This window comes from Pseudonaja textilis, chromosome 4 (assembly GCF_049901715.1).
Source record: "Pseudonaja textilis isolate UNSWEBS1 chromosome 4, rPseTex1.2, whole genome shotgun sequence".
Taxonomy (NCBI): domain Eukaryota; kingdom Metazoa; phylum Chordata; class Lepidosauria; order Squamata; family Elapidae; genus Pseudonaja; species Pseudonaja textilis.
The window spans coordinates 59818972-59835449 of NC_141993.1; the positions used below are offsets into that span (position 1 = coordinate 59818972).

General features: G+C 36.5%; 1 protein-coding gene across 5 annotated transcripts in view; it reads right to left on the reverse strand.

The window, feature by feature from the left end:
- SPSB4 (splA/ryanodine receptor domain and SOCS box containing 4) overlaps positions 1–16478 on the reverse strand; it is a 191212-nt gene that overhangs the window by 68814 nt on the left and 105920 nt on the right. For 2 of the 5 annotated variants that reach the window (XM_026701122.2, XM_087933190.1), the window contains exon 1: positions 1472–2448. The exons of 1 other annotated variant lie outside the window; for it this stretch is intronic. The gene's annotated coding sequence lies outside the window, so the exon portion shown is untranslated. Of the gene's footprint in view, positions 1–1471; positions 2453–16478 lie in introns of those variants that run through there. 2 more of the 5 variants (XM_087933191.1, XM_087933192.1) reach the window with 2 other exon arrangements.

The following is a 16478-nucleotide window of genomic DNA, read 5'->3' on the forward strand; positions in this document are numbered from 1 at the left end:
ACTGGTTGAGTTATACACCTATGTGACACAGGGAAGGGCACTCCTTTCAAGGTTGCTAGTTATTTACAAACTAGGCATATACAAAATATATAAAAGATATCCTTTCTTTACCGTTTTATAGAAATAATTCCTGGTAGGGTCATTGCTTGTTAAAATGACAAAATCATGAGATTCAATAGGACTGCTGCCTTAAATAGTGGACTCTCAGTCTAATCTATGGTTTCCCACAAAGAGTTACTTTAGAAATGTGGTGTTTCATTTCACAGCTTCCAGTGCATACTCTGTTCCTCAGCAGTGTCTTGAGAAAGTCAGAGTGTCTCGGATGCATTAATAAATTAAGCTCCAGTGCCCTTGCCAGAAAGGAAAGTATTACTTTTCTCCTAAGTGCAAGTGATGAAATTGAGCAGAGGGGTTGTGCTGGGTCAAATAACAAGGCACAAATAGAAGAATGGCTTCCATTCTTGAATTTGAGATCATAGGCAGCTCTCTTCATCCACACTACCTCTACAGTTATAGATGCTGGCACCTATATATACTTGTCCCTAATACACAATTCCATTCCTCTATTTGTAAATTAAATAAAAATCTCAATAGAGACAGGGCCATTCAGCATCCACAATGCAACAAGATATCTTCACCAAACAAAGGTTAAACTGCCAGAAGCTGAAAGACATGGTTGCCTCTTCCCAAGTCTACAAACACATTCTTTGAATGAATGATTTCACAATGGAATAGTTTCTATCACCCAGGACAGGACAAGGAGTACTGTTGAAAGGAGAGACTAGGAAAGGACAAAGTTAATTAGCCTAATCACTTTAAGCAAAGCTATGACTAAAGCAATAATTGATAACCTTTGGTCACATAACTTTTGGTGCATATAAAATTCATACCCTCCCCCCCTTTTTTTTTTATAAAGAGTTATCTGTACTTAAAAATTCAGTACCTTTGCAGGAGTATTGGGAAGAAATCAGCAGTTCTGGGAAGCATCTTTAGCACAAACATGTGATGCTTATTGTAGAATATACATTACTTTTCACAAGGCTCAGCACATGCAGACCACTACTGTCACAGTGTTTCATTAAGGAAGCTTTGATCACAGGAAATTATTCTTGCATCTCTTAGAACAAGTCAGCCTGGTAAATTAAACTCGTCTCCGTTCCATTTATAACATCCTGGCAAAATGGTTTCAGACACTGCATGTAACCTACCACATGCTCATTTGTTCTCCGATAGATCAGCCACTTATTCCTCATACAAACAAGCCAAGCTTAGCCAGACTTTAAATCTGCATCTACAAAGAACCGGTGAAGTTCTATACATAGTTTCATTTTTAGCAACAGCTGTTTAATCACCAAGCTAAGCACTGTTTTGCTTCAACATTATTTTTTTCGAGACACAATGAAATGTTGACGTCCTATAGCCAGCTGAGTAAACCATTCCCGATTAGCCGTCACTTTTTCCAGACACTTACCATACAAACAATGAAGCATCTCGCCGTCAATCCCGCGTCTCTTGGATTTATAGCACCTCGTTCTTTTTTAACGTATACATAAAAATCCAGAGAGAAAGACAAGCCACTCGAAAGCAGAGTCAGCAGCAGAGTCAGCAACGTTTACAAGACTTTCCCTGTTGAATTTCCCTTCAACAGTGAAAAAACGTCCACACCCCGTTATTGCTTACCCAACTGTTGCCTTTGATAGGCTATTCCCGCTCCGGAGACAAAAACTCCGAAAAGTTGAAGCTCAGTGCCCGGGAGGAACCACACCACGGTGGGGTGATGGGAAGTGAGGGAGCTGGCACCAAAACTCGGCAGAAATAGCCCGCCCGCTTCCCTCCACTCCCGGCCCGGCGCCGGTTTCTGGACTTCGCGTGGTCCACGCGTTTGCAGCAGACAATCGAGGCGAGCCGCACCGACAGGAAACTCCCCGCTGTAAACTCTCGGCAGAAGGAAAAGTGGCCTCTGGGCAGGCTGCCCTTTGCCGCCCCGGCTGCCTCGCCGTTGTTTCTTCAAAGATTCCTCCAGCTTTTATGCCTCGGCTTTCTTCTCTCTCTCTCTCTCTTTCTCTCTGCCCAGCCTCTCCCCCGCCCCTTTCTTGCTCTCCCCTTTTATGACACAGACAGCCCAGATGGGAAGAGCCTGCAGCTAAAGCCAGTCCAGCACCCCATCCTGAAAGCTGATCTTGCTGATCTCATCACCGAGGGCTACTAATCCAATGACCGGAGAATTAACAACAGATGGTGACGCCCCTTCTCTCCCCCCCACCCCCACTCCATTCCTCGCATCGCCACTTAGCCTACACACTAAGGGAAGATGGGGGAGAGCCCGCCCGCAAGAGAACGAGGGAGCGTGCGCGAATGCCCACCCAAACACGAAGTGAGAGTCCCTTGGGAGACTGCAGAAGGGCAGGAGAACTGGCCTCACGGTGGCCCAGATTGCATTTCCTGTCTGTGTACACACTTCTTTGCCAGACTTTACACAGGAGGGAGCTGCAATATTTAACCCCTTGTGAATAAATGGTGTTTCACAATCAAGAAAGAAGTTCCTTGATGTCTGTGATTTTGAGAATTTCTCGAATTTCCGAGAATAAAAAAGTATGCGCTGTTTTGGCTTCCATAAGATGCTACCTCTTTTTTGGAATTGTCCTATTCAAGCATCCTGGTTTTTTAGTTTTGAATCAATTGTTATGCGGATAGCTTTGTTCCAACAAATGCTACCATACCACCCTCCTTTAAAAAAAAAAAAGCAACTCTAAATCTCTTGCAGAAAATGAGAGTTCAACCAATAAATTTGCTTACATTTGAAGCCTATTTGTGTTTTGGCAGTTTAAACGTCTTTCTATGAAGTAATAGTTCTCTTTAAGTTCCCACATTTTATCAGTGTATGCACCATTCCAACTAAAATATAACTTTTTTTAACTGAACAAACACCTTCCTTGTTAAGAATACTTAACAGCTAAAATCTTCATCAGTCTAAGATTCATGCCCTCCAGCAACTGGTTTGAAGTGGCCTACACCTTGCTATAATGCAATCATGATTTAAAACCACTGATAAATCTTACTTTCTTGATCTTTAAAAAAAAGTGGTGGTACCAAAGTTGCTGCTACTGTAACTTTTCCAAATAATTGGGTTGTTTCAGCCTTTTGATTTACCGCAATTGATCAACTGATTCTTGAAATGATTTTAAATATTAATATATAATATCCATCTATTGATCCATCAGAAAATATTTTAAGAACAAAGTCTTATTTTATTTAAATGTTTTTGGATGGTTCATGAATTGACAGTTCTATTTTAGTATTGAGAAGCTGTAAGTCTATTCTATCACTATTAACATTTTTAGATCTGAAATAGTCAATATTAGAGTTTTCTAAAAGGCCTTTCATCCATTTTGAATTAACTCTTCCAACTCTCTCACTTCCATTACTTTTGAAGATATTTTTATTTCTGTGTCGGTCTTTGGTAATGTTTCTCCTCAAGTGAATTTAAAAACTGCAGCAGGTATAAAAGGTAGCTTCAAAGTCAATCCTTTGAAAAATTCTTAAGAACTGTTTAAAAGAAACTTGGATGCTTTAAAATATATGAGAAGCCACAATAGTTAAATGGACTTTCATCCTTATTTCATTTTTCAAGGAGGTCAGCGGTTGTAAGAGGTATATTAAAAATTTCCAAAACCAAGGAAGCTTTTTATTTAATGCCCCAGAATATTTGGGGTAACCACTCGTATGTATGAGTAGGAAAATGCTCTTTATCTGGAACAGCTTGCCCTCGGAGACTTTCAAGAAGAGAATGGGCTGCCATTTGTTAGAAATGGTGTAGGGTCTCCCGCTTGGGCAGAGGGTTGGACTACATGACCTATAAGGTCCCTTCCAACTTTGATTATCTGTTATTTACTTGTAACATAACTGGGAAAATATCACAGTTTAAAAGAACTCCTAATGGAAAGATGTAGCATCATTCAGTGTGCATTTCACATAAATCTTGCATAGTTTTTTTTGATGGAGGCCAATCTAATTATCTACTATACTGAAAAATCAGGAAGAATCCACCTGTGGTACTCTTTTTAAACTACAATATCTTACTAAAATGTTATTTTCTTAAAAGGTAGAACAAGTAGATTCTATGACAAACCAACAGACTCTTTAATCTGAAAATATAAACAAACCAAAAGCAACAATTTACTCTTCTTGTATCCAATATTTCTTCTAGATTCAAGCAATAGCAATAGGACTTAGAATTATATGCACCTCCCCATAGTGCTTTACTGCAGTCTGTGAGCAGCTTATACAGTTAGTATATTGCCCTCAACAATCTCATTTTACCTACTTCCAAAGGATGGAATGCTGAATCAACTTTTAGCCGGTTAGGATTGAACACCTGGCTATGAGCAGACAGCCTGCAATACTGCATTCTAAGCACTGTGGCACCAGTAGTGAAAACCACTGCCTGACTCAAGGTAGTGTTCTTAGTAATCTCAGTCAGTGTCCCAACTAGGCATAGACCAGACCTGCCCCTTAAGGAAATTTGCTGGACCTTTATGTCCTTAAGCTGTTAAAGCTGGACCTTTAAGTCCAGCAGTTGTAGCATTTTTTATTGTTATAGCGCATTGCTAGCATCTGACCATACAGATTTTATCATGATTCGGTTCACTGAGGCCTCTGGATCTGTGTCACCTTTCTAATGTATATAGTTGCTGATAAAATGGAAAGTTTCCATGAGTGTTTTTAAAGTAGTAGTGGTTGTGGATGCTTCCTGCCTTGGATGGAACAGATGGTTGATTGACTTTGCCCTTCTTATCAATGGCACTCTTATATGTCGATGAGTGCTCACTATAGTTTTAATTTGCAATCTTCCTATTCATACCTATCTGCCTTTTATTTTTCTCGGTTTTCTTTGTATATGAGTGCAGGAGCTATTGCAATACTTCCTCTTGCTATAAGGGAGAAAGTAAGTGCAAAAGTAGTTTCATCCCTTCCTCAGGCTACAGAGGTGAAATCTTCACCCAAGCTAGATGATCTCCTTAGCTAGAGGTGAGAAAGATTTGGTATCATATCACTACATTATTAGTAGATATTAACAGATGCTTATAAATGTGACTTTTTTCAAGTACATTTTATTTGGAAACACTATTTAGTTCCTATATTAAGGCCTGCTAATTTAAAAAAGTAAATATTGAGAATCCCTCATCTGAGTCTCAAAATAGCGCATCATTATCTACAAAAAATGGCAAAAACATTCACTGAAATATATTCTCAACATGTTAAAAACAACTGTCATCTGTTCTCTGTTACTTCATAATGGATGATGGTTTATACTTTCAGAAAGAACTTGTTATACTTCAGCACATGTAGTATATTAATATGCTTGCATAATTACCTTTAAAATAGGATCTCAACTTCATAATTTCAATTCTTTAAATTTGATTTTTCCCATAATGTTTTCCAGCCTTGTTCTTATGTGATTGTAAGAAATGAACTTAGTGAGGTAGGAAACAGCATTTCCAGGCCAAAAAATGTCATTATGTTATTATATATCAGGTGCCAGACATTTCAAGCCTTTTTTGAGAATGTCTACACAAAAGTGCAGAAAAAGCACAGAATAACCTCACAACATAGATTTATATACTATATGTGCTCATTTTATGAGGCAGATTTCCTATGTTTAATTTTTGTCTGCAAAATCTTAGTTGCATCTTTGAGACCGCTGAATAAAGCATTAATATCTGGAGAGCTGAGTTTCAGAGGTACATTTGTGATGCTAGAAAGTAATAAACTATATACAATAGTGATTAATATGCAATTCAACAGTGTTATTATCAGTTCCTCTGCTGCCCAGAAGTACAGAGAAAAAGGAAAGCGCTGTCATTTCCGGAATTCATGACTACAGGAATTTGCTGATTTTAGTAGTGAGGAGTGTTTTTTATTGCCAATTGCAACTGCAGACAAGACTGATATAATGTGTAAGTCGATCTACCCCTTAAAGACATTCTGGAAACTTGAAGTACTACAAAATTCAACCATCAGAATGTTTGCAGCTGACTGGCTGCTTGGTTATATCAATTTTGCAACTTGGCATTGTTTTCTGTTCATTTCAGGCCCAGTTTAAAGTGAACCTTCACTGTAAGGGACTATTTGGTCTCTTACAGACTTTTGTATTTCCTATATCAAGTTGCAGGTATTAACCACTGGGTCTTTTAAAACAATGACCGATGTTTCTGGAATTGCTATCCAGAAAAAGATTGTTGTTGGCAATGCAATGGACAATAAATGGTACTGAGTGAAAGGAAATATTTTTAAAATGCACAGATAAAAGCCGTGGTAGCGCAGTGGTTAGAATGCAGTATTGCAGGATAATCCTGCTGACTGCCAACTGCCAGCAGTTAGGCAGTTCAATTCTCACCAGTTAAGGTTTACTTCAATCCTTCCGAGGCCAGTAAAATGAGGACCCAGAATGGTGAGGACAATATGCTGATTCTGAAAACCACTTAGAGAGGGCTGTAAAGCTCTGTGAAGCAGTATATAAGTCTAAGTGCTATTGCTATAAATATTTAATCACAATTATCCAATTATTATGAAATAATAATTAATAATAATTAATAATAAACATGTCTTCACATTTTAATATAGTTGAATGAATATTTAAAAGTTCTTTCATTTTACAAAAAATAAAATTTCAATGTTTTGGAAAAAATAGATATAAAATATGTTTAATTGTGGATATGTTACATACTTTTAAACTTCTGGTTTTTATTTTAGGTAGGCCTGTAAAGATGCCTGTTTCAGATTTTTATTCCTAAAAGAAATGTAAATTTCATTTATAATTTTTTGATCTTTATTTCACCTTGCTTTGGTATTCTGATATAGATCACAGAGAAACTCCTATGCATAAATGTTTAAATAAGTTTTCTCCTGTCTTTTTCTAATTAGATAGCTTTTAAAAAATCATACTTTTTCTGACAGGAGATCAGTAGAATATTTTTAATTAAATTCTTTTCTTTTAATAGAGATAGCCTGACTAGAACAATATAATAATATAAACAGTTAAAGTGTTTCATATACAATTACCAATTTGATGTTAAGGTATTTTTCAAAGGACTTTTCTAATTTTTTTCTACGTATTAAAACTTTTAAATGGAGAGATTAAAACCAATGTAAACTAAAAAGTAAAGACATAAATAAATAAATAGTATAACAAAACAAAGAAGTTAAAGATAAAAGTTGAAAATAGAAAAAAGATATAAAGAAGTAGCTTCAAATATTTTTCATAGCAGTTACAAGTACAAATATATTTTTCTCTCTCTCTTTCTCTAAAGTTATATCATATTATTTCTATAAACTATCTTTCTATGATCTATCCTATCTATAAAAATCTCAAACACATCATAAGCATGGACAGATATATACAAATGTATGCATTCATATTCAATATTATAATATAAACTTAGACAAAATATGATCAGATTACTACCTCCTGTAAGTGTTCTTACTACACTATTACTGTTTCCTGAACCATCCATAATCATAGCTCAACATACACAGAACACATTAGAATAATTGGATATGGATGTAGATTTCACACATCTCTGAAGTAGTAATTGCTTTGTCAAGATAAAACCACACACGTTTAGAAAATGGGATGACTATTAAATACCCTTTTCTAAGTTTTCCTTTATAACAATTATCTCTCCATCATGCTCGCTGGTCCATAAATACCAGATATAGTAATTCTTTCATTAGCATTTGAAATATACCGCAGCCTTTATTCCTTCATTAAAATATATTTATTTCATGAAGCATAATGTTCTGCACTACATAAGCAACATTTGTGTTAGTAACAATTAAACACTCTATATCCTGACATTCACAGTTCATAATAGCTAAAACCAAATGAAGGCATTGTCCATTATATTTCATGTTATACGTTTACTTAGTTATTTAATCTTTAATTTTGTAAAATTCAAGTAAAGTATAAAACTTAAATTGCAATATACTGTTTAATAATAACAGTACTTTTAATATTTCAATATTCAAAATAGCTTTAAAATAGATTATTTAAAGCAGCAGCCCAAACTTTTTGAAATCAGAGACCAGTTTTGGGGTAGGGCAGGATAGTTTTGCACGCACAGAGGAAGATTCACTTGCTTGCCACAGACCAGTACCAGTCCACAGACTAGGGGCTGAGGACCCCTGATTTAAAGTCAATACATTCAGTAACATCCATAAAATGCTATAAAATAATATTAGCTATAAAATTAAGACAAGAAAAATATCTGGTGGAATGAAGGCTTCTAATAGGCTCAAAAACTAAATGTTTTCTCTCTTTTCAATAGTCGAGAATTGCGCATAAGACTCCATAACAATTTGAAAGCTTCATACAAATCTTGCCATTAAGCTGAATATAATAACTCATTTGAAAATGTGCACTGCACTTTTATATAAATTAAGCATACTCAAATTTAGAGTAACAGCAATCATCCTTACATTTTGTACTCTAATTTAGTGGTATCTAGACATTTTATTGTTCACTAGACTAAATCTAACTGTTAATATCAAATTATATGAAAGAGCATGCTCTCTGGTTTTCTTTTCTACAATTTTTTTCATGAATTTCTAACTTAATCCACAGCTTCCATTTATATTTGAAAGTCAGATACAAGATTTAAAATATTTGACTTGTATTCATTGAGTCCATGAGCTCTTGTGAAATTTGTTTCTTGCAAATGTGTTTCCAATTAAAAATATACAAAGAAAACATACACATCCATATTCATATATATTTGAAATAGCACAACATGGCTGATTAGTTTGTTCAGTTTTGCATGCTGGTCTGTATTTCATGAAATATTGCCATGTTTCAAATATTTTGTTCATATATTTTATTAAGGGGATTTAATGTAATATTGTATTAAATTATATTCAATGTAATGAATTGTATTTAACAAGCCTTTGACATAATATTTTCACCTAGTCACTCTGTCAAGATTTCAACAAATAGAAATGTCTGAGGCAATTTGCCTATCTAGTTTTTAATCCTATAAGTGGCCAATTAGTATAAATTCCCCGAAATAGGGAATAATTTCTTACACAGTTTGAATACAAAAACCTATGTAGCTCCAGACAACCATCTGGGGTCCAGGAACACAAAAAGACTGCGAGTCAGGATGAATATATAAAGAAACATTAGGGATTTGAGCGTGTGTACAACACAAAGATTCCCCATTGTCTTTTGTTGTGTGTGAAGATCCTTTTCCATAAAAAGAATACAGGAGCACCTAATCAATGATACACATCAGGGAGGCAGTCATCAGACGGCAGCCATCAGTTCTCGCTAGGACAGATGGTAAACAAAAGTGAAAAATAAACAATACATGTGGGCTAACTAAGTAAGCCATTCTATCCATGAATGAAACCCTTGTCTTTGGAATTCTGATAACATACATCTGAAACATGATTTGTGGGGGGAAAAAAGTATAGTCTTCCAATCCAAGAAGACAATATTTCATAGGATAATGTCAGCGGACCTATTTGTTTTAGATTACCCATCGATAAACTTGCTCAATCTTTTCATAACCAACTTTAAAACTTTCTTAGTGTTTAAAACACATCATTCCATTTTGTAATCTCTAGTTTTTTCCCCCATAGCTGCACATACAAGAATTTCACATAAAATGCTGTTCAAAACTTTAATACAGTGGAACCTCGGGTTACAAATGCTTCTGTTTATGACCAAATTGGGGTTCCAACCAAAAAATCCACCTCATTTTTGAATTGGGTCATGATTCAAGAACCAGGTGGGAACAAACTCGGCCTTGGCAGATTCCCTTTCTGCACTGATATCCCCTTCTGAACATGTGCAGACTGCACAAATTTTTGTCTATGCATATGCGCAGTCAGTTATGCTTCTAGTCACGACCATATCAGGTTGCAACTGTAGTCCTGGAATCGATTATGGTTGTAACCCGAGGTTCCACTGTAGTTACATACAAAGTTAAACACAAAATTTAGGCGTCCCTATCAAATTGTATTTTCGGTAGACCACTTGTGAACAGAAATTGATACATTTGCCTTTCTCCAAATTCAGATGTACAATTAATACTTATGTACAGTTCTTTTTAGATAAAAAAAAATAATATGACAAGTGCAAAAGTTTGGACAGGATTCAGTGCTCTATAACATCTCTTTTTTCTCTCCCTTTGATGCTTTAGATTCAATAGGTATGGAGATTCTCAATCATCCAGATCATGGTTGTCCCAAAGGTGCTTTTTCCAAAAGACAACTGGACTTTCTTGTGTTTTTTTTCTTTGAAAACATTTCACTTCTCATCCAAGAAAATAAGAAGGTCCATTTGCCTTTTGGAAAAAGCAACTTTAGAGTCAGTGTTAATTCCTGGTGACTATCTGAACAAGTCTAAATTTTTTTGATAATATTTTAGAAGTGGTTTGCCATTGTTTATTTTCTAGGGTGGACAGAGAATGACTGGCCCAAGGTCACCCAGCTGGCTTTGAGCCTAAAGTGGAAATAGAATTCAACTGATTAGAAATAGGAGACCTTAACTTAATAAAAAAGTTAAATTCTTCTTGGAATCACCTAAAAGAACTTTTATTCTTCCTTTTGGAAATCTGCAACCAAACAAGACAGACACAGACTTCAATGGATAATTAGAACGGTAGAAAAAAAATAGTTGCTACCAACCTGCCTTCCATTGAGGACCTGTAATACACATGAGTCAAAAAGACGGCTGTGAAAATATCTGTAGACCCCTCACATCCTGGACATAAATTGTTTCAACTTCTGCCCCCAAAACAACACTATAGGGAACTAGACACAAGGACAGTTTTTTCCCGAATGGCATCACTCTGCTAAATAACAAGATTTGAAGTTGCAAACAAACAAATGCTATGTCTTACATATTGGCAAAATAAATCAGAAAATAAAATACAAGCTGAATAGTCAAGACCTTGTTGATGACTCCCACTATGTCAAGGACCTTGGAATACTCATCTCTAATGATCTAAGTGCTAGAGCCCACTGTAACTACATAGCCAAAAAGGCATTAAGAGTTGTTAACCTGCGTAAGCTTTTTCTCCAGTAATATTGCACTAGAGCATACAAAACATTTGCTAGACCAATACGTGAATACAGCTCATCGGTCTGGACTACATATCTGATATTAATACAGTTGAGAAATTCCAGAAATATTTCACAAGAAGAGTTCTCTACTCCTCTACTCGTAGCAGAATACCTTATGCCACCAGACTTGAAATTTTAGACCTAGACAACCTAGAACTATGCCACCTTCGGTCCGATCTGAGTGTAGTACATAAAATTATCTATTGCAATGTCCCACCCATCAATGAATACTTCAGCTTCAACCACAACAATACAAGAGCACACAATAGATACAAACTCAAGGTAAACCGCACCAAACTTGATTGCAGGAAATATGACTTCAGCAATAGAGTGGTCAATGTCTGGAATACTCTACTGACTTTGTGGTTTCTTCCCCAAACCCCATAAACTTTAACCTTAGAGTGTCTACTATTAACCTCACCCCTTTCCTAAGAGATCTGTAGGGGGTGTGCATAAGCGCACCAATGTGCCTACCATCCCTGTCCTAATGTTTCTTTTTATTCATATCCATTTCATGAATTCATAACCATGTTTATACTTATACCTGTTATCTAATACTTGCTTGACAAATAAATAAAATAAAAATAAACTAAGTCCCACAACACTGTCAAGTTATTTACTAAGACTGTATTACTATTATTCCTCTCATCTTTCCTAGTACCTATCTCTTCCCACTTATGACAATAACTGTATTGCTTGTATCTTTACAACTTATATTGTTTTATTTGTTTCCTAGTATGATTTGATTACTTATTAGTAACCTATTACTATCACTGAGTGTTGTATCTTATGACTCTTGGGAATGTATTTTTTCCTTTATGTACACTGAGATCATATGCACCAAAGACAAATTCCTTGTGTGTCCAATCACACTTGCCCAATAAAGAATTCTATTCTATTCTATTCTATTCTATTCTATTCTATTCTATTCTATTCTATTCTATTCTATTCTATTCTATCATTCTGTTTTGCTGACATATTCTAGTTCAGAAACATTCCTTGGACTTCATCTTGAAGAGAATAAGAATAGACTATACCATACCACTATATTTTCAAAGCAGAACTATCGACCATGCTCTTCATCTGGCTTTTTGGCAGAGGAAGCTAATCAAATCTGGAAGCCCAAACACTTCATGTCATATTACAAATAAGATTTTGTGGCATGCTGCTGCCAAGTAAACTAGGAATCTTCTTAAAAACAAATCCTAACTTCAAATTGTCACTTATAAGTGGCATTGATTATTTCATTGCTGTTTTCACTTATGATATGCACTTAACTTTTAAAATCCTCTTATAAAATAATCCTTCAACTTTCCACATTATAAAACCAATGTTCAAGTTAAAAAGTATCCTCCAAATGCTATTCTCCACCTAATGTCATATATACTATATATATATATATACACATGCTCAAACCCCCTGCAGGTAAGTAGTCTATTGTTTGATTTTGTCTACTATAGAAGAAAACTAAAACATGAATATACATTACCTCTTTAGTCCATCTGCCTTCACAAATGCAAAAACAGGCTTCACAAGAGCAGCATCTGTTTTCATTAAAGATAAGAAGATTGAAGAAGGTTTGTATATCCTGTAGTCCTGCTTTATAGAGAAAGCAGAAGGAACAATGTATGTCCTGGAGTAACCTGATATCTGATAGGGATCCTTTAAAGGAGATGATTTAAGACACAAAGATTTGCAAGTTGACTCTGGCACAAGAATATTACGAGGACTACTCACACACACATGTCACCCAACTAAATTGGCATTCCTATTGTTTACATATGATATGATCTCTCATAAAGATAGTCTCCACATCATATAAAATTAAGTACTAGTGGGTTGTAACTCAGCATAAAAGGTAGGCTCTTCAGAAGACAGGGTCAAGAAACAGAAGTTACTAACAGTTTTGAAATGGACTTTAATGTAGTTAACAGAAATTGAAAACCTGTCATCTTTGACTTCAACATACACATAAAACAGTCAAGGAAAGTTATTTTGAGTTTCTTTCTCAAACTTCCCATTAGTCCAGAACTTATATATAAATTTCTGTAATTTTATAATGGTTCAACTATTTAACTCCGGTGTCCCTGGGTCAAATACATATTACTTCACAGGTCTTACTATGCCTACCTGTCTGAGCAGGAACATTATGGGATCTCTTTAAGCTCTTACATAGGGGAAGTTGTAGTCATGCCACCTCTATCAACTTGTATAATTCCTCCAAATATTTCCTGAAGCATATACAAGCCTCCAACATAATTATCTTTATTTTTTTTATAAAAATTTTATTTGGGTTTTCACAAAACATAATACAAGTAAAATTTCTTTTTTTTTTTTTTTGAGAATAGCATGGTCCTGGGTTATCACTTCTCCATACAGACACAAATTCAATTTCATATTCATACTCATATTCATACTCAATGTCAAAATTGGTGGTTCTGTTATTTGGGTACACACTTCTGGGTGAAGTTAGTTTGCCATATAGATCCATCACAATTTTGATCATGCCAGCTTAGATTTTTTCAGAGTCCATGTAAATTCAGGTACCTAAAACACAACAATTGGTCTTAGGATAGGGTAGTGATGTGGGAACAGGGCACATATAATTTATTTCTATATGATGTACGATTTTTGGCATTATCTGAGGAGCGCAGCTACCTAAAGTAATATTAGGGAACATATTTAAAGATGTCTAACAGATTTGTTCAATAAATGAGAAGCTAAAAGCAGTTTTGTGCCATATATTAATAACTGGGATAATTTGTGGGCCTGATTTCTTTGGGAAGTTTCTTTTTAAAAAACAAAGTGAATGAATCCAACTTTTAATGCAATTGGAATGAATTACAACATTTGCTGTTAAGAAAATCAATTGGCTTATTTATTCCAAGCTCAAAGGAAGAAAAGCTGACAAAGTATTTACTGTACTTTGCTTTATAGTTTAGTTCTAGCAAGTCTTTGTGTGGGAGGGAAGACTAGGTTTATTGGCAGAAGACTCAAATATTGTGATCAAAGAGAACAAACAGAAAACAAACATGTTTTGGTAAGTAAACCCAGGACCCAGAGTCTGGAGGAAGAATGGAGAGGCACACACTGCAAGATACTTGAAGTCCAGTGTGAAGTTTCCACAGTCTGTGTTGATTTGGAGAGCCATGTCATCTGCTTGTGTTGGTCCACTGTGCTTCATTAAGTCCAGGGTCAACGCAGCCATCTACCAGAGATTTTGGAGCACTTCATGCTTCCTTCTGCAAACGAGCTTTATGGGGATGCTAACTTCATTTTCCAGCAGGACTTGGCACCTGCCCACACTGCCAAAAGCACCAAAACCTGGTTCAATGACCATGGGATTACTGTGCTTGATTGGCCAGCAAACTCGCCTGACCTGAAACCCATAGAGACTCTATGGGGCACTGCCAAGAGAAAGATGAGAGACATGAGACCGAACAATGCAGAAGAGCTGAAGGCCGCTATTGAAGCATCCTGGTCTTCCATAACACCTCAGCAGTGCCACAGGCTGATAGTTTCCATGCCATGCCACATTGAGGCAGTAATTGCTGCAAAAGGGGCCCAAACCAAGTATTGAGTACATGCATGCTTATACTTTTCAGAGGTCCAATATTGTTCTATGTACAATCCTTGTTTTATTGATTGTATGTAATATTCTATTTTTCTGAGATTGTGGATTTGGGGTTTTCATGAGCTGTAAGCCATAATCATCTCAATTATGACAAATCATGGCTTGAACTATCTTGCTTTGCATGTAATGTGTCTATCTCATATATTAGGTTCACCTTTTAAGTTGCATTACTGAAATAAATGAACTTTTGCACGATATTCTAATTTTTTGAGTTTCACCCGTATATGAGAGTTCTAGATTTTAGGCCTTTCAAGAATGACTGATGGTAAATGCAGTTAAATGCCAAGTGCATTAGCTTGTGGGGAGGAGGACTCAAGTAAATATATTCATTTTAAAACATGATTAAACATTTCAAAAATGAAACTTTTTGTCTTGACATGCAATTTTTCCAAGATTTAAAACTATCTTTTAAAGAACCTAGAATATGGACTATTCCATAATTTTTTTTCTTTTCTCAACTTTTCTCAACTGTTTTTTCAAGTTTTGATATGATCTCATACATTTAAAGGTCCAGGATAATTGTTTCAGATAGCAGATAACCCTTTTCCCATAGAAAATGATAAACAGTACTTGGAAGACTTTTAAGAGTCAATTTCAATCTGTTTTCTATAAGCAATATATTCCTAGACATTTAATGAGTTTGGTCTGACTGTAAGCAATATAAAAATGACATAATATTTGGCTCTTTTACTTCAAACAGTTAAATCAAATTAACATCCCACATAAATCAATTAATTACATTGCCTGCAAATGTTCTAGTGATGAGAGTTATCAGGTAACAATTACAGCTAGATAATAAAACTATATGAGACCACATTTCATAGAAGAAATTGGGTTTTCTTTACAAAACAAATGTTAAGACGAGAAAGAACATTATAGCAGGGAAAGAACTTTCCAGAAATGGGGCAAAAGTTGTAATGATATTGGTAACTCAGAAGTCAAATGAAGACAATAATTAATAACATTTTATGCCCACAATTTCAGCTGCATAGAATTTCTTAAAGAATAAGGTTTGTGTTTTGTGTATGCAGTCAAACAGACTAGACAACATTGTATCCCCTTCTTGTATTTGGGAGAGTGGGGAGTGTTGTAGTTGAGCAATGAGAGGCTAGACCAGGGCTTGGGTGCAACAAGACTTTATTGGATCAATAAAGGACTGAACGTGTTAGCCCTGCCTGGAGCAGGCTCACAACGATCAGCGGCTGGCCGGACCCTGCAGCTGGCTTTTATAGCCGGCTGTCGAGGGAGGCCAGCCAATGAGGGGCAGCAAACGCCCCCGCAGCATGAACGGACCTGGGTGGGGACTTTGGCAAGTTCCAGGGACATAACACCCCTTCCCCCCAGATGCGAACACGCATAGTCACTTAAATAAGCGGGCGGTCTGTGCTGGCGCCCCGAGCGTCGTAACTCCAGTGAGTTACCAAGTGTCTCAGAGTTCACGGAACCCAGTAGGGTTGGTGATGGGGTGCAGCCTCGCTCCAGGGTTTGCACTGGCACCGGTGTGGTGCTTCTGGTTGGCGATGTTGTGGCCCCGTCTGCTGGTGCCGGTGGCGGACCCAACGGGCAGTCCCGGTCTACTGCCAACTCCCCTGGTCCGGGTGGAGGTGGTGCAGAGGCTCTGGCATGGTCTTCGATGGGAACTTGGTGTGGCACCTGGGGGTCGACCTGAGCCCACGATCCGACACTGGCGAAGGTACCCTGTCGCTTCCTTAGCTGA